A 19,813-nucleotide genomic window follows, 5' to 3' on the forward strand; every position below is an offset into this window, starting at 1 on the left:
GTGAGAGGTCGGCGGCGGCAAGATAGACGAGATTGAGGCACAGTGAGTAGGTTAGCATTAAAGTGTATGGGCTGAGATGCAATAGAAGAGAAGGAAGGTAAAATAGGAGGGGGCAAGAAGGGTTTCAAAGTGCTTAAAATAGTGCTTGGCACATAACAGGCACTTAAATGCCATTATTATGATCATTATTATCATTATCATTATTGTTTACTGCGTAATCAGGCCACATTGCCTTTCTGTCTCTGGTACTTTTCCATGGGCTATTTGCTTATTATTAATGCCCCACTTCAAATCCTATGCAGAAAAGTATTTATTCGACCTGTAGGATAAAACCAAAACAGGCAAATAGGCCTAGTGGAAAGAGCCCAGAACTGGGAGTCAGGATACTAGTTCTACTCTAGTCCCGGCTCCACCGCTTGCCTGCTGGGTGACCTTGGGCCATTCACTTCTCTGCATATCAGTTTCTTCATCTGTAAGATGGAGATTTGAATAGCTGTTCTCCCTCCATGGGGGCACAGGAATGGGGTGGGCCGGTCTGAGGACTCTGCTGGAAAGTGTCCAAGAGAGCTCAGGTCATACAGATCATATGTACTAGAGACATTAGCACAAGGCCCATAAAGGCCAGATCAGGCCACCACACACAGTGGTTTTGCCTTAGTTGGGCTAGAAAGCAGAGCCATGAGCAATTTTCAGGAACCGGGCCTGGAGGATGGTGAGGAGGTTGTCTTTAAGGGAAGAGGGAGGAGGAGCTCCTTGTGGGTAGGGGCTGTATCTACTAATTCTATCATACTGCTCTCTCCCAGGCACTAAGCCCAGGGATCTGCATACAGTAAACACTCAATAAGTAACATTGATTAAATGATTGATTTTCTGTGCCTTAACAGTTTCCTCAGCTGTAAAATGGGGATTCAATAGCCCTTTTTTAGCTTTTGGTATTTGTCAAGTGCTTACTATCATCCAGGCACCACCCTAACCTCTGGGGTAGTTATGAGATAATCAAATTGGACACTGTCCATGTCCCATATTAGGCTCAAAGTCTTAATCTCCATTTTACAGATGAGGTAACATTCCATTCAATAGTATTTATTGAGCACTTACTATGTGCAGAGCACTGTACTAAGCGCTTGGAATGAACAAGTCGGCAACAGATAGAGACAGTCCCTGCCGTTGACGGGCTTACAGTCTAATCGGGGGAGACAGACAGACAAGAACAATGGCAATAAATAGAGTCAAGGGGAAGAACATCTCGTAAAAACAATGGCAACTAAATAGAATCAAGGCGATGTACATTTCATTAACAAAATAAATACGGTAATGGAAAGCGGAGGTTGATAGGCAACCACTGGAGTTGTTTAAGAAGGGGAGTGACATGCCCAGATCGTTTCTGCAGGAAGATGAGCTGGGCAGCAGAGTGAAGAATAGACTGGAGCGGGGCGAGAGAGGAGGAAGGGAGGTCAGAGAGAAGGCTGACACAGTAGTCTAGCCGGAATATAACGAGAGCCCGTAGCAGTAAGGTAGCCTTTTGGGTGGAGAGGAAAGGGCGGATCTTGGCGATATTGTAAAGGTGAAACCGGCAGGTCTTGGTAACAGATAGGATGTGTGGGGTGAACGAGAGAGACGAGTCAAGGATGACACCGAGATTGCGGGCTTGAGAGACGGGAACGATGGTCGTGCCATCGACGGTGCTGCTGGATGGCTGAATTGATATATTTACGTATAAATTGATCTCTTCCATCTATTCATTGATTCATCTTTACATACTCTTGCCGGTTGTATCTATATTTTTCTCCTGCCCCCACTGAATAAATAGAACCTTTGTCTGCCATCTCCCCTTTGGATTGTAAACTCCTCAAGAGAAGAGACTTTCTCTTTTATGTTTCATGTACTCTCCCAAGGATACACAGCCACACAGTAAGTGTCCCATACATGGTCTACCCACAACAGGTGCTCAGTACAGTGTTCTGCACAATGGGGGCCCCCAATAAATATGGTTGAACGAATGAAGAGAGGAAGGAGATAGAAACGAATGCAGAGAAATGACAGCCATGTGCTCCCTCCTTGGCCACCATGGCTTCCTCTGCCTCAGCTGCCGATGGTGTGCAGAGAGTCTTGACCAGAAAACTCAGGGTCACCCCACAGCAATGGCAGTGGGGATGGTGATGATAAGGATGGTGATGGTGGAGGTGGTGGCAATAATAATAATTGTGATATTTGTTAAGTTCTTACTATGTGCCAGGCACTCTATTAAGCATCGGGAAGCTGTGTGACTGTGGGCAAGTCACCTCACTTCTCTGGGCCTCAGCTACCTCATCTGTAAAATGGGGATTTACTATGAGCCCCACAGGACAATCTGATTACCTTGTATCTACCCCAGCGCTTAGAACAGTGCTCTGTACATAGTAAGCGCTTAACAAATACCAACAGTATTATTATTATCGGGGTGTGTACAAGCCAGTTGGGTCGGGCAGAGTCCCTGTCCCACATGTGGGTTACAGTCTTACTCCCCATTTTACAGATGAGGTCACTGAGGCACAGAGAAATTAAATGACTTGCCCAGGGCCACACAACAGACAAGTAGCGGAGCTAGGATTAGAACCCAGATCCTTCTGACTGCCAGGCCCAGGTTCTCTCCACTCCACCACCCTGATGATGATGGTGGAGGTGAAGTAGTGGAATGGCAGTGACGATGGTGGAGGTGGTGGTGGGAGAAAGATGAAAGCGGGAGGTGTGGTGGTCGTCATGGTGATGGTCATGGCAGCGGTAGTGGTGCCATTGGAAGAGGGCAAGGTTGAAAAGCATCGGTTGCCTTTGCTTTTAGCACAGTGCTCTGCACACATAAGCGCTCAATAAATACGATTGACTGACAGCCCCATGCCAGGGGCAGCATCTGATTAAGTGTTTCTGGGGGTGGTGAGTGTGTGTGCATCTTTGTGTATGTGCTTGTGTGAACATTTCTGTGGCTCTGTTTTTGTGTGGGAGTCTGTCCCTCCTTATCAGACCCTGGGAGTCTCTCTTTTGGTCACTTAATCTCTTGGACACACTGTGTTTCTCAGTCATATTGTGTTTCTCTTGGTCTCTCCCTACTTTGTCTCTACATTTCTTGGATGCCTCTCAATTACTTTGTGTCTCTGCCACTCAGTCACTTTGTGTCTCTGTCTCTCAGCCACTTTATCTCTCTGTCTTTCATTACTTTGTGTCTCTGCTTTTCAGTCAGTTTGTGTCTCTGTCTCTCAGTCACTCAATCTCTCTGCCTTTCAGTTACTTTGTGTCTTTCTTGCAGTCGCTGTGTCTCTGCTTCTCAGTCACTTGGTGTCTATCTATCAAGCACTGATCGCTCTTTGTCTCTCTCTTTCTCCCACTCTCTCTCTCTGGCATCCCACCCCCAGGAGAACTCATCCTCTAGGAAGCTCACTCTCCAGAAATCTCACCCTCAGAAGCCTCACAACTGGAAGTCCCACCCCCAGAAGCCTTACCTCATCTCAATCTGAGCTTTGGTCAACCTCTCCCTTTTCCTGGGAGAAAAGGTGTGAGGTAGTGCAGGTGGATGGGAGGGCAGAAGTGTGGGGTAGGAAGGCCAGCAGGCAGCTGAGAAAGAGTGAATGAGAAAGGGAAATCATGTCCGTCTTCCTGTTAGCCAGCCTCCCCCTCCCCCCAACTTCAGCTGCGCACCGGCTGTGAACTGTAAATAAGTGCTACTGATATGAGACTGCCTATGCCAGACAAGTTATTTCAGAGAGATTATTTTATGGTAACACAACCTTTTCCGTCATCAGAAAGCTCACATAATTTCAGCAGCCGACGGGAAATCAGATCCAATTCAAGAATGATGGGTAATGATAAAGTCCCAGCACTGCTATTTATCGCCAAATTGGCCCAGAAATAGCAGAGGGAACAGTGCCCCCACCCCTCCCCCTGCAAGGGGCAGAAATCTCCCAACCACCCAGGCCCGGGGTATCCTCGGTGATCTCCAGCAAGTCTCAGCTATGCCCCACAATTTTGACCTTTGTGGGGGTGGCTTTGGTGGGGGATGCGGCAACCTGGTTTCCGTCCAGTCTCGCGGTTTCTGGTCTTGTGCTCAGTGGGTTTTCATTCAGAATTGAAAGGGTAGCTCCCACCCAAACCAGGATATCACCGTGGTTACACTCATTATATCCTGCAACAGGGCTATAGCCAGGTTATAGGCTCCTTATCCATCACATCTCTGCCACCCTTACAGGGATGGTACGTTATAGCACGTGTCCAATCTTGGCCTGAATTAGCCAACTGCAAGCAGAACCAGGATGCACCCCTGGTCTTCTGGTTCCCAAAGCAGTGGTCTTTCCATAGGACCGAAAGCTGGAGCTCCACATTGAAACAATAGAGGGCTAGTTGTTGGGTGGTCCATCTTTAACCAAGTGAGTGAGTTCTCAGGAAAGCAACCCAGGATGCCTCTGAGAATTCTAGTGCCCCAGGGGGAGACCAGAGTCCTGGCCTGGAGACACTTGGGTTTGCCCAAGGTGGAAAGAGCACTTTTTTCTGTGGAAAGAGCACAGCTCCAGGGGTCAGGAGAACCGGGTTCTTGTTCTGGCTCTGCCACTGGACTGCTGTATGTCCTAGAGCAAAGACACTTAATTTCTCTGTGCTGCAGTTTCTTCATCTCTAAAATAGGGATAAAATACCTTTGAATCCTCCCTCTTAGCTGTCCTTTTTCATCTGCTTACCACACATCTGCCCCAGAGTTTCCACGGTCCTTCACACATAGTAAGCTCTTACTTATCTTGTCTTAGGCTCCCAAGTCATTTCCGACCCCTAGCGATGCCATGGACACATGTATCCCAGAATGCCCCACCTCCATCTGCAATCATTCTACTAGTATATCCATAGAGTTTTCTTGGTAAAAATATGGAATTGGTTTACCAATGACTTCTTCTGTGCAGTCAAATTAAGTCTCTGCCCTCGACTCTCTCCCATGCTGCTGCTGCCCAGCACAGGTGAGTTTTGACTTGTAGCAGATTGCCTTTCACTTGTTAGCCACTGGCCAAGCTAGGAATGGAATGGACATGCCTCTGCTTGACTCTGCCTCCCATAGTCAAGACTGGTAGATGTGCAATCCAGGTGCAATCCTGTGAGGGGGAGCTCTTACTAGATACTATTATTATTATTATTATTATTATTATTACCATTATTACTATGCTTATGTTGGGCCCCAGATGCCCAAGGCCAGAGCTTCACATTGAGCACCCAAAGGCGAGGTATTATCCTGGTTCGTTTTTTTAATTGTATTTGTTAAGCACTTACTAAGTGCAAGGCACTGTTCTGTGTGCTGGGGTAGATACAAGCTAAACAGGTTGGACACAGTCTCTGTCCCACATGGAGCTCACAGTCTTATTCCCATTTTACAAGTGAGGTAACTGAGTCACAGAGAAGTGAAATGACTTGTCTAAGGTGGCACAGGAGACAAATGGCAGAGCTAAGATTAGAACCCAGGCCCTTCTGACTCCCAGGCCCACGCTCTAACCACTAAGCATTGCTGCTTCTCAAACCATTCTTCCTCCTGTCAGTGACCCCAGATCCATCCCACTGTCTTATTTATTTGGCTAAAATTATTCAAAGACCATCCTTCTCCTTTTGTCCCAGCTCCATGCCCTGTCCAAACCAGAGACTGGAGTCCTGCCAGATCAGTTTTCTAAGAGTGTGGTGGCTAAGCACCATTTTCTAGTAGAGGAGAAGCATGGCCTAGTGGCAAGAGCACAGAAGACAGTATTATTTAATTTTTATAGTTTGTGTGACATATGATCTATTCTGAGGTCCAAAGATCATACTTTTGATTGGATTGTGTCTTATTCACAGTTTATCATTTCCTTATTTCAATAATAATAGTGGTATTTGTTAAGTGTTTACTATGCGCCTAGCACTGTACTAAGGGTGAGGCAAGATATAAAATAATCAGGTTTAGCTACAATACCCATCCCACAGATTTACTGCCTAAAAGAGAGGGAGGATAGGCAGAGTTCATGTCTTGGAGTCAGAAGGACATGCATTCAAATCCCCGTTGTGCCACTTTTTTGCTCTGTGACCTTGGACAAGTCACTTAACATCTCTAGCCACAGTTACCTCATCTGTAAAATGGGCATTAAGACTGTGAGCCCCATGTGGGGCAAAGCCTGTGTCCAACCTGATTACCTTGTATGTACCCCGGTCCTTAGAAAAGTGTATGGCGCACAGTGAGCGCTTAAGAAATGCCATAATTACTTATTATTATTACTCATTCATTTCCTAGTATATATTAAGCACTTACTGTATGCAAAACCCTTGGGAGAGTACAATACAACAACAGACACATTCCTTGCCCACAGTGAGTTCACAGTCTAGAGATTATTAGGCAGGAAAGGTCTGCCTGGAGGGAGTCAGAGAGGGGCAGGAGAGTCCCTAAGAGCCAAAATAGGAGAATTCCCCCCTGACAGAGAATGAGGGGTCTGGTAGGGTGCAGTATTTATGGGCGGCCTTTCCCTCTCTCTTCCTTCCCACCAGCCCGGGGCAGATGACTTGTAAACCAGTTCCATGAGAGCAAGAAAACCTCTGGACTGGAGCACAGTGCTTTGAGCAAAATGCTTCCAGGAGAACAGGCTGATAGAATCTGCTGCCCCACTGCAAAAGCCGGTGTAATCTCCTCCCTCTTGGTCATCCTGTCGACTGTGTCTTTTGCTCACATGGACTCAAAGGTGTTGGCTTTCCAACTGCAGGTATCGCTTTTTTCATAACTAAAGTGGGGATGAAAAATCCATCTGATGAGAAGAGCTGGTGTTGAGGGCCACACTGGAACCAAACCAAGGGGCTGAACCAGGAGCTAGCTAGAAAAAAATAACAACATGGTTCACAAGTTCCCGGTGTGGAACTCAGAGTTTAATTATACCATGTGGCTTGGGCACACTGATGCCTGGGACAAATGCCACTTGAGGAAGCAGCATGGTGTAGTGGATAGAGCATGGGCCTGGGAGTCAGAAGGTCATGGGTTTTAATCCCCACTCCCCCACTTGTCTTTTGTGTGATCTTGGACAAGTCACTTAATTTCTCTGGGCCTCAGTTCCCTCATCTGTAAATTGGGGATTAAGACTATGAGCCCCCCCAAGAGGTAGGGGCTGTGTCCATCCTGATTTGCTGGTATCCACCCAAGCTTTTATCACAGTGTCTGGAACATACTAAGCACTTAACAAATACCATTATTATTATTATTATTAAAGACTATTCAAACTGCTTTCCACCTCCAACCCCTCAGCACTTGTGTCCATAACCTTACATTCTCCAATTTCCCCTACCTGTAGTAAATTATGAAGTCTGTGTCTGTCTCTCTCTCTAGAATGTAAGCTCCTTGGGGGCAGGGAAATGTGTCAACCAACTCTAAACTGTGAGCTCATCCTGTAGACTATGAGCTTGTTGTGGGCAGGGAATGTGTCTGTTTGTCGTTACATTGTATTCATTCATTCATTCATTCATTCAATAGTATTTATTGAGCACTTACTATGTGCAGAGCACTGTACTAAGCGCTTGGGATGAACAAGTCGGCAACAGATAGAGACAGTCCCTGCCGTTTGACGGGCTTACAGTCTAATCGGGGGGAGACGGACAGACAAGAACAACTCTCCCAAGCATTTAACAAAGTGCTTTGCTCACAGTAAGGGGTCAGTAAATGCAACTGAATAAATGAACCAGCTCTGTTGTATTGTCTCCCAACCACTTAGTTCGATTCTCTGTAAAAAATAAGTGCTCAATAAATACTGTTGATTGACTGATTCTTTGATGAGAGCTGGGAATGGTTGATGCTTGGAGCCCCTCACTCCTTTCTTTTATGGTACTTGTTAAGTGCTTACTATGTGCCAGGCACTATACTAAATGCTGGAGTATACAAGATAATCAGGTTGAACATACATAGGGCTCACAAAGGGTTCCCGTCCCACATAGGGTTCACAGTTTTAATCCCCATCGTTCAAATGAGGTAGCTGAGGACTAGAGAAGTTAAGTCATTTGCCCAAGGTCCCCCAGCAGACAAGTGGTGGAGCCTGGTTTAGAACCCAGGTCCTTCTGACTCCCAGTCCCGGGCTTTCTCCACTAGGCCACACTGCTTCTCATCCACTAGGCTTAGTGCTTCTCTCCTGCAGCTCAGTAGAGAATCACCCACAGTCATTCTCGATGGAGAGAAAGGGAGAGACCGTTGAGCCCTAATTATGCTCAGAGCCATCTCCTAGCCACCAGCCTCCATCACTGCAGCCCCACAGTGCTTTTTCTCCAACAGGACTTTTCCTGCCCTTCTCACCCACCTCTTACCCCATCCGTGGTTCTGATTCAGTCTAGCCCATCAACTTATCCTGAGTGGCAAAGGAGAAGAAGGAGGTGTTTGGGTCATGGAGAGAAGGGAAGGGGTCACCGTGAAGGCAGTGGGCTGGCCCCAAGGGGATTCCAGGATCCTAGCCCTTGGGCAGTGGCTGCAGGCTTGGTAAGCTGAAACTTTAAAGAATCATTCACCCCTAGAGAGTGGCACTGTCCCTCTGGTCTTATGCCCCCTGAAAACATCCACACAGTAAACGCTCAATACATACCATTGATCAATCGATTGATTAATTGATTGATTGATTGATACAGGGTAGCTGGAAGGGGAAGGGGAGACAGTAGTATAGGTGGGCACCTTTGCTCAAGCCCCTCCAGTTTCATCCTCCCTCTCCACCACCCCATGACAACCTTAGGGCCCCCACTCAATCTGGTTCCTTTCATTCATTCAATCATATTTATTCATTCAATAGTATTTATTGAGCACTTACTGTGTGCAGAGCACCGTACTAAGCACTCGGGAGAGTCCCATCACTGTAGAAGGCACCATCATCCTTCCTGTCTCACCAGCCCTTAACCTTAATGTTAATCTTGACTCCACTCTCTCATTTAACACACATATTCAATCCATCACTAAATCCTGTCAGTCCCACCTTCACAACATTGCTTATTTGAAAGCACATGTCCTCCAAGAGACTTTCCCTGACTTAGCTCTCCTTTCCTCTTCTCCCACTCCCTTCTACATCACTCTGATTTTCTCCCTTTATTCACCTCCCATCCCAGCTCCACAACACTTATGTTTACATCTGTAATTAATTTATTTTTATTAATGTCTCTCTCCCCCGCTAGACTGTAAGCTTGTAAATGTATCTCTTTCTTGTATCTGTTCATTGTTATATTGTACTCTCCCAAGTGCTTAGTACCATACTCTGCACTCAGTAAACCCTCAATAAATATGATTGAATGGAGTGCTTTAAAGCCAATAGGGAGGAGTTTTTGTTTGATGAGGAGGTGGATGGGCAACCACTGGAGTTTCTTTAGGACTGCAGAAACATGTCCTGAATGTTTTTGTAGAAAAATGATCCAGGCAGCAGAGTGAAGGATGGACTGGCATGGGGAGTGACAGGAGACTGGGAGGTCAGCAAGGAGGCTGTGCAGTGATCCAGGCAGGATAAGATGAATGATTATATTAGTATGGTAGCAGTTTGGATGGAGAGGAAAGTGCGAACGAACAGAATTTAGTGGTGGATTGAATATGTGGGTTGAATGAGAGACAGGAGTCAAGGATAATGCCTCTCAGCTTCGCCCCTGGCAAGATTCAGAAAGGCAGAAGTTTGACTTCTTTGCAATCTTCACTGTTTGTGAACCATGGAAAGCTGAGTGAAAGAGGAGAACACAGAATAATGTATCTGGAGGAGACATTTGAGGCTGGAGGGTTCTGTACACACAAAAACAGACACATACACACACACACAGTGTGCATCAAATACAATCCATACACAATATATAGAGCACCTACATACCCACATTAATTCAACATGCACACGCCCACTATGCCCACATATTACAGACTTATATGCTAAACACACATTCAAAAGTGCCAACATAAGACACCCTTACTCCAGCTCCTCCATTTGCTCACACGTACCCCCCACCCCCAATCTTGGCGACTTGGTTGAGTAGGTGTCAAGAACAGGAGATTATGGGGCTGCACAGACCCTGGGAGAAGCTCTACCTCCAAGATTTCATTTCCCCAGAGGAGATTTTTGTCAGCAAAGACTCGGGATTCCTGGGCCCCAGACAAATCATGGGCCTTCTCAGGGAGCCTCAGTCCTCCTAAGGGGTCACAGTCACATTCCCCAGGGCTGCCCGACTTCTTGACTCCTCTTCAGAGTGGGTGGCATTAGATTGCAAGCTCTTTGAGGACAGCTAGCATGTATTTTGCTTCTACTGTAATATAATAATAAGGATAGTATTTGCTAAGCACTTATTATATGCAAAGCACTGTTCTAAACACTGGGGTAAATACAAGATAATTAGATTGTCCCAAATGGGGCTCACAGTCTCAATCCCCATTTTACAGATGAGGTGACTGAGGCACAGAGACGTTAAGTAACTTGCCCAAATTCTCACAGCTGACAAGCAGTGGAGCCTGGATTAGAACCCACAACCTCTGACTCCCAACCCTGTGCTCTTTCCACTAAGCCACGCTGCTTCTTTCCCAAGCACTTAGACGAGTGTTCCACACTCATTAGGCATTCAACAAATACAATTCCTTGATGGAATGAGAACAGGAGAACCAGGTTGTGGTGAAATCTCCCCACCCTTTCTGCTGTCGATTACAGCCCTTGGTCCGTAGCAGGGGAACCTGATTCTCAGGTGGAGTTGGGGGCATCGAGGGGGTGGGGGGCATTGGGATCTGGAGGGGGAAAGGGGAGAGAGGGAGTGGGAGGAAGAAGAAGGAAGAAGTACTCACGGTGCTTTTCCTTTCCTCCACTGCAGCTTTGGGGTGCTGGGGTGCTGGGGTGCTAGGGGCAGGAGGGCCTGGAGAAAAGGAGTGGAGGCTGGTGCGTACCTCATCGGCTCTGGTCAGCTGGCCTGCTTTTGGTGTCACTGCTTCTTGCTGCTGGAGTGGGAGTGTAGGGTGAGATGAGGGGTGCGGAGGGCCCAAAGGGATCACTCATTCCCACAGTTCCCCAGGCAGGGGGGCCACAGCCTGCTGACCGAGGACCAGGAGTGGAGTCACCATCTTGACTCCCCTCCGGCCCCTTTCCACCTCAGAGGGGAGGATGGGCAAGCTACTTCCTGCCCTAAAAGCTATGGTGGTGAAGCTAATGGCATCGCCCTAGTGATCCCAATTCCTTGGTCCCTCAGGGCTCCCTCAGAATGGGCCCCTCTGGCTGGAGGTCTCCCTGAGCTGGGTGTCTGATGGTTCCTGGGCCACAAGTTGGCCACTGAAGGGCTCCCCAAATCCAACAAATAAAGAAATAGAAACCGGGTTACTGAAATGAGATGATTCAGCTCCAACCTGGTGGTAGACTTTTCCTCATCTTGGCCTGCACTTGGAGCTCCACCTGAGAGTTTGGGGATCTTGGTTTTCAGCATCTCCAAGGGCCTACAGAATACCACCCGCCAGTATCATCATCACCCAAGGCCTGGTTAGCACAGTGCAGAGGATTGGCTGTTCTGGCCCCATAGCTCTAGCCCTTCCCCTAAGCGTAACACTCTGTCCGGCTCAGAGCTGGATGGGTGAGAGCATGGCTGTTCCAAGAACCTGGTAGAAGAAGGTTGATCACCCCGGGCACACTGCGAAATGAGATGGCATCATACAGAGCAGGTTCATTCATTCAATAGTATTTATTGAGCGCTTACTATGTGCAGAGCACTGTACTAAGCACTTGGAATGAACAAGTTGGCAACAGATAGAGACAGTCTCTGCCGTTTGACGGGCTTACAGTCTAATCGGGGGAGACCGACAGACAAGAACAATGGCAATAAATAGAGTCAAGGGGAAGAACATCTCGTAAAAACAATGGCAACTAAATAGAATCAAGGCGCTGTACATTTCATTAACAAAATAAATAGGGTAATGAAAATATATATAGTTGCGCAGACGAGTACAGTGCTGAAGGGATGGGAAGGGAGAGGGGGAGGAGCAGAGGGAAATGGGGGGAAAAGAGGGTTAAGCTGCGGAGAGGTGAAGAGGGGGTGGTAGAGGGAGTAGAGGGAGAAGAGGAGCTCAGTCTGGGAACGCCTCTTGGAGGAGGTGAGTTTGAAGTAGGGTTTTGAAGAGGGGAAGAGAATCAGTTTGGCGGAGGTGAGGAGGGAGGGCGTTCCAGGACCGCGGGAGGACGTGGCCCAGGGGTCGACGGCGGGATAGGCAAGACCGAGGGACGGTGAGGAGGTGGGCGGCAGAGGAGCGGAGCGTGCGGAGTGGGCGGTAGAAAGAGAGAAGGGAGGAGAGGTAGGAAGGGGCAAGGTGATGGAGAGCCTTGAAGCCTAGAGTGAGGAGTTTTTGTTTGGAGCGGAGGTTGATAGGCAACCACTGGAGTTGTTTAAGAAGGGGAGTGACATGCCCAGATCGTTTCTGCAGGAAGATGAGCCGGGCAGCGGAGTGAAGAATAGACTGGAGCGGGGCGAGAGAGGAGGAAGGGAGGTCAGAGAGAAGGCTGACACAGTAGTCTAGCCGGGATATAACGAGAGCCTGTAACAGTAAGGTAGCCTTTTGGGTGGAGAGGAAAGGGCGGATCTTGGCGATATTGTAGAGGTGAAACCGGCAGGTCTTGGTAACGTATAGTATGTGTGGGGTGAACGAGAGAGACGAGTCAAGGATGACACCGAGATTGCGGGCCTGAGAGACGGGAAGGATGGTCGTGCCATCAATGGTGATAGAGAAGTCTGGGAGAGGACCGGGTTTGGGAGGGAAGATGAGGACCTCAGTCTTGCTCATGTTGAGTTTTAGGTGGCGGGCCGACATCCAGGTGGAGACATCCCGGAGGCAGGAGGAGATGCGAGCCTGAAGGGAGGGGGAGAGGACAGGGGCGGAGATGTAGATCTTCGTGTCATCTGCGTAGAGATGGTAGTCAAAGCCGTGAGAGCGAATGAGTTCACCGAGGGAGTGAGTGTAAATGGAGAACAGAAGAGGGCCAAGAACTGACCCTTGAGGAACTCCCAACAGTTAAAGGATGGGAGGGGGAGGAGGCGCCAGCGAAGGAGACCGAGAATGACCGGCCAGAGAGGTAAGAGGAGAACCAGGAGAGGACGGAGTCCGTGAAGCCAAGGTGAGATAAGGTATGGAGGAGGAGGGGATGGTCGACAGTGTCAAAGGCAGCAGAGAGGTCAAGGAGGATTAGAATGGAGTAGGAGCCATTGGATTTGGCAAGAAGGAGGTCATGGGTAACCTTAGAGAGAGCAGTCTCGGTAGAGTGGAGGGGACGGAAGCCAGATTGGAGGGGGTCTAGGAGAGAATGGGAGTTAAGGAATTCTAAGCAGCGATTGTAGACGACTCATTCTAGGATTCTGGAAAGGAAGGGTAGTAGGGAGATAGGGCGATAACTGGGGGGGAAGTGGGGTCAAGAGCGGGTTTTTTTAGGATGGGGGAGACATGGGTATGTTTGAAGGCAGCAGGGAAGGAGCCATTGGAGATTGAGTGGTTGGCACAGAGAAGTTAAGTGACTTGCCTAAGGTCCCTCAGCAGACAAGTGGCAGAGCTGGAATTAGAACCCAGGGCCTTCTGACTCCCAGGCCTGTAGTCTTTCCACTTGGCCAGGTTGTTTCTCCCTTCTATTTAGACTTTGAGCTGCATGTGGGACAGGGACTGTGGCCAATCTGATTGTCTTGAGTCTTCTCTCACAGTTAACAAACAGTGTTTTGCATATCGATCAATCAGTCAATCATTGGTCTTTATTGAGCGCTTATTGTGTGTAGAACACCATTCTAAGTGCTGGGGAAAGTGCAGAACAAGAGAGTTGACAGACATAATGGGGGAGACAAACATTAAAATAGGTAAGAGGTAGGGGAAATAAGAGCATATAAGTTTGTTTGTGTATTTGTGGAGATGAGGTGAGAATTCAAGTGCCCAAGGGGTACACAGCCAAGGGCCTAGTTGCTGCAGAGGGGCACTGCATAGGAGAAATAAAGGGCTTAGACTGGAAAGACCCCTTGGAGGAGCTGTGATTTGAGGAGGGTTTCGAAGGAGGGGAGACTGGTGGACAGTCAGCTACAAAGAGGGCAGGGAGTTCCAGGTCCGAAGGAGAACCTGGGCGAGGGGTCAGTGGTGGGATAGATGAGTTCGAGATTTGGAGAGTAGGGTGGTGTTGAAGGAGCAAAACTTGCAGGCTGGATTATAGTAGTAGGAACATAGTAGGTATATAGCTTATAATTAACAAATATCACTATTGTTATTATTATTTTTATTATTACTACTCCTGTCACTAGAATTGAGAAGACTGAGGACCTCATAGCAAGATAACCAGAATCCCTAATTAATCCTTCATTTGATTCAGTTACAGGATATCCTCCCCGGGATGCATTCATTCATTCATTCAATAGTATTTATGTGCAGAGCACTGTACTAAGCGCTTGGAATGAACAAGTCGGCAACAGATAGAGACAGATAGATACGCAGTGCAACTACTTCCAACTTTGCTGTATTGTACTCTCCCAAACGCTCAGTATGAAGTTCTGCACAAAGTAGGCACTCAATAAGTATGATTCATTGATTGATTCTCATTTCCTTTCTTCCCACTCCCTTCTGCATCGCCCTGGTTTGTTCCCTTTATTCACCCCTTCCTCAGCCCCACAGCACTTGTGCACACATCCTTAATTTATTTATTTACATTAATGTCCGTCTCCCTCTCTAGACCGTAAACTCATTGTAGGAAAGGTCTGTGTCTACCTACTCTGTTGTATTGTATTCTCCCAAGCGCTTAGTACAGTACTTGGCACAGAGTAAGTACTCAATAAATATGATTGACTGGTTGTATTGCTGTTATATGGGACTTCTGTTGGACTGGTGGCTGTTCCTTCCTGACTTTCCCTATGTGTTTTCCCTATTCTGTAGCCCAAAATAATAATAATCCTGGTATCTGTGAAGTCCTTACTATGTGCCATACTATGTGCTAAACTCTAGTGTAGATATAATACTCTCAGATCAGGGACAGTCCTACATGGGACTCACGGTTTAAAGTGATGCTAGTATTTGTTAAGCGCTTACTCTGTGCCAGGCACTCTTCTAAGCCCTGAGGTAGATAAAAGGTAATCAGGTTGAAAACAATCCCTTTCCCACATGGGGCTCACAGTCTTAATCCCCATTTTAAAGATGAGGTAAGTGAGGCACAGAGAAGTTAAGTGGCTTGCCCAAGGTCATACAGCAGACAAGTGGCAGAGCCGGGATTAGAACCCAGGTCCTTCTGACTCCCAGGACCGTGCTTTATCCACTGTGACATGCTGAAGGAGAGCCAGTACTGAATCCTCAATTTACAACTGAGGAAAATGAGGCACAGAGAAGATGTGAGTTTCTCAAGGTCACAGAGCCGGCAAGTGGTGGCTCTTTAATAGACCCCAGGTCTTCAGATCTCCAAGCCCATGCTCTTTCCACTCAGCAACATTTCTTCAAAATAAAACTTAAAAACAATTCCTTCTGCCCAAGCTCTGTTCCACTTTAGAGCAATAAAATGCTTTAGGTAACACGAAAAATTCACAAATCAGATAATTTCCTACTTTCTTTCCAAAATGCTCTCTTAAATTAGTTTGCAACACGATTTCAACCTAAAAATTGTCCGTATGTAAGCTACCTTTACTCTCCTCCGATACGTAGCGTTCGTTTTTGAGGTTAGATGCATCTATATTGAAGATCTTACACTAATCCCCGAGCCCTAACTGAGCAGAGGCTTTGCTGAGAACACATGCAGCCAATTGGTTGGTGCTTTTTAGTGAAAAAAAATTTAGAAACCATAACCCACTGTCACCCCAAAATCAAGGTTAAGAGGGGCAAAGCCACACTAGTTTTAAAAGGGATTTGCCCCAGATTCAATACTAGAGAATAAGTAGAAGACGTTTTTCAGAGACTTGCTTGGGGCATTTCCAATCAAGGTGCTTCTGCCCCGTTCTCTGTAGGGTCGGAGGGGCATATCCAGACCCACGATCAGCTGGGCTACGTCACCTGTCCTAGGGCAGACTAAAACAGCCTCTGCAGCCAACTCTCCTCCCATCGATCAATCAATAAACCAATCAATAATTGATAATCAGTTATTGGGCAATAACTGCACGCAGAGCCCCATACGAAGTGCTTGGGAGAGTACAAAACACCAGACTTGGTGACATGAGCCCTGCCCACAGAGGGCTTACGCTCTAGAGGGGGAGACAGGCATTAAAATTGATCAGGGGTAGGGGAAATAGTGAGCTGGTTTCTGCCACCGTGATCACTGCTGGGAGGAGGGTGGGAATGTGGGTGGTTATGGAAGTATCAACTCCCATCCCATAGCCCTTCTTCTCACACCGTCCCCTTTGGGCGGGCAGCTAGACCCGGCACCAGAGTCGTCTCGGCTTTGTTGGGGAAGGCCCGGAACGTTTGTCATAATGTGCCCTCCTAAGCCCCTAGTACAGTGTTCTCTGCATTCAGTAAGCCCTTGGTAAATACCACTGATTGATTCTCATCTTATGCTGTCGATTCATTCCTGACCCGTAGCGACTCCGTGGACACATCTGTCCCAGAACACCCCTCCTCCATCTGCGATCGTTCTGGTAGTATAGCCATGGAGTTTTCTTGGTAAAAATACGAAAGTGGTTTACCGTTGCCGCCTTCTGCACAGTAAACTTTGAGTCGCCGCCCTCGACCGTCTCTTATGCCGCTGCTGCCCGGCACGGGTGAGTTTGACATGTAGCAGATTGCCTTCCACTCGCTAGTCACTGGCCAAGCTAGGAATGGAATGGGTAGGCCTCTGCTTGACTCTCCATCCCTTAGCCGAGACTGGTAGAGTACTGGAAACCCTCCAGGTGTGATCCTGAGAGGGATTGATTGATGCAGGGGGCTGAAATTCTGGAGCAACTGATACTTCCATTCTTCAAACTGGTTCTGTCCTCTGTACGTCAGCCTTCTCGGGACTGTCCAAGCAGGCAAAACCAGTCAATCAGTGGTATCAATTGAGCGCTTACTATGTACAGAGCACTGTAGTAAGTACTTAGGAGAGTACAATATAACAGAATTAGCAGACAGGTTCCCTGCCCATACAAGCTCACAGTCTAGAGGGGGAGTCCTCTAAGTATAGCCTAAAATAAATGCACATTCAGACACAAAGGACGTGATGAAGACTCCTTTCATTTGGAGAGATTCCATTTTCCCAAAGCGGTTTTAGTGCAGTGATTTCATTTTATCCTCACAATATCCCTGGGAGGTAGGGAGAGGCAGATATTACTGCCCCATGTTTCAGAGGACTAAACTGTCACTCAGAGTGGGTAAGGTGTTTGAGGAATGTATATAATAATAATAATGTTGGTATTTGTTAAGCGCTTACTACGTGCAAGGCACTGTTCTAAGCGCTGGGGTAGACACAGGGGAATCAGGTTGTCCCACGTGGGGCTCACACTCTTAATCCCCATTTTACAGATGAGGTAACTGAGGCACAGAGAAGTTAAGTGACTTGCCCACAGTCACACAGCTGCCAAGTGGCAGAGCCGGAATTCGAACCCATGACCTCTGACTCCAAAGCCCTTGCTCTTTCCACTGAGCCACACTGCTTCTCAATGGAATTCTTTAAGTGTTCACTATGGGCCTCTATAGTAAGTATTGGGGTAGACAGAAGATAATCAGGTTGGACACAGCCTCTGGGTTGCATGGTATTCACAGTCTTAGTAGAGGGAGTAGGATTTACTACCCATTTTACAGATGAGGAAACCGAAGTACGGAAAAGTTAAGTGACTTGCCCAAGGTCCCATAGCAGACAAATGGCAGAGCTGGGATCGTCTGACTCCGGAGGCTTATGCTCTTTCCACTAGGCTACTCGACTTCAGCCTAGAGGAAAGAATAGAAAGTTAGTCAGGTTTTTGCATAGTTTAGTGGACAGAATATTGGACCCAGGAGTGCTAAGGCTCGTGTTCTTACTCCTGCTCTGCCACTTGACTACTGTGTGAACTTGGGCAAGTCACTTAACTTCAGTTCTTTATCCTTAAAAATGTTCTCCCTCCCTTTTAGACTGTGAGCCTTATGTGGAACCAGAACTGAGTCCGATCTGACTTTTTAAAAATCTACCCCAGTGCTTAGCAGTGTGCCTGGCACACAATGCACCATTATAAGTTTAAAAAGTGGTTTGCCTGAGGTCACCAGTGGCAGGGGGAGCTTGTAAACTAGGTCTCCTGCTTCCTGACTCTTTCACACACCTCACCCTGGTGCATGAATGTATGTGTTGTTTCACCTCAGAAATGATGGTTTCTTAAAAATCATTTGAGGGGCAGATCAATGAACTGACTGTATTTATTAAATGCTTATTGTGTGCTGAGCACTGTACTATTTCCAAAAATGACAATGGTGTCTGTTAAGTGCTTAATGTGTATCAGGCACTGTTCTAAGCACTGAGGTGATAATAAGCAAATTGGGTTTGACACAGTCCCTATCCCATATAGGGCTCACCATCTTAATCCCCATTTTACAGATGAGGTAACTTAGGCACAGAGAAGTGAAGCAACTTGCCCAGGGTCACACAGCAGACCAGCGGCAGAGCCAGGACTAGAACCCATGACCTTCTGACTCCCAGGCCCGGATTCGATCCACTAGGCCACTGGGTTAGGTTTTAAAAAGTTATTAGGCCATTTCCATTTAGTGGAAAGAGCATGGGCTTGGGAGTCAGAGGTCGTGGGTTCTAATCCCCGCTCTGCCACTTGTCAGCTGTGTGACCTTGGGCAAGACACTTGACTTCTCTCTGCCTCTGTGACCTCATCTGTAAAATGGGGATGAAGACTGAGCCCCACGTAGGACAATCTGATTACCTTGTATCTACCCCAATGTTTAGAGCAGTGTTTGGCACCTAGTAAGCTCTTAACAAATACCAACATTATTATTATTATTATTATTATTATTTCCTTGGTGTGATCTGCAGACATGAACTCTGCTCGTCCTGGGGTCAAAGATGTGAAGTGTTAGTGAAGAAGCAGCGTGGCTTAGTGAAAAGAGTATGGGCTTTTTAGTCAGAGTTCATGGTTCTAATCCCAGCTCCTCAACTTGTCTGCTGTGACTTTAGGCAAGTCACTTCACTTCTCTGTGCCTCAGTTACTCCATCTGTAAAATGAGGATTGAGACTGTGAGCCCCATGTGGGACAGGGACTCTGTTCAACCTGATTTGCTTTTATCCACCCCACTGCTTAGTTCAGTGCCTGGCACATAGTAAACACTTTCAAATACCATGATGATTATTAATAAGCGCTCAAGACAGTGCTTTGCACATATTAGGCTCTCAGTATAGTATTCTGCACACCTCAAGCTCTCAGTAGAGTACTCTGTGCCCAGTAAGTGTTCAATAAATATTGATTACGTTGATGCTGAAGTGAATCCGCTGTTAAATCTCCTGCATGTCAATAGAGAATTACAACCGTTCTGAATAAATTGCTGACAAACGACATGCTTCTCCTCCCAAAAAAGAAGCTATTTCTGCATCTTCAAAAGAATAATTCACGATAATAGCTTTTTCTTCTATAGACACGAATAACCCCTCTCCTTCATATCCTTCACGCAACCAGAGAAATATCAACATGCATTTTTATGGCTTTTACGTGTCTCTTTCTTTCACCGTTCAGTGGGTTTTCCTTCAGCACATTAATAATTTTGCGTGTCTGACCACAAGCAGCCCGATTTAGAAAGGGAGCGGCAAGTCATTGCAACATTAGAGAGAGAAATTAGATGTTTATGAAGTAATCTATACCCTCCTCCTGAACCATAGATTTTAGTAATCGAAAGTTCAGTTTAATGTCCTGATAAAGTGCAGTCAGATACACACGATGCCAATTCATCTAGAAGGCTGAC

General features: G+C 47.0%; 1 non-coding gene across 1 annotated transcript; it reads right to left on the reverse strand.

Annotated features, from left to right (window-relative positions):
- Positions 1–16,677: 16,677 nt before the first annotated feature.
- Positions 16,678–16,815, reverse strand: LOC114813359. Its single transcript, XR_003761081.1, has one exon. It is a non-coding gene; the product is annotated as a small nucleolar RNA SNORA7 (small nucleolar RNA).
- Positions 16,816–19,813: the final 2,998 nt, after the last annotated feature.

Source organism: Ornithorhynchus anatinus, chromosome 7, assembly GCF_004115215.2.
Source record: "Ornithorhynchus anatinus isolate Pmale09 chromosome 7, mOrnAna1.pri.v4, whole genome shotgun sequence".
NCBI classification, from domain to species: Eukaryota; Metazoa; Chordata; class Mammalia; order Monotremata; family Ornithorhynchidae; genus Ornithorhynchus; species Ornithorhynchus anatinus.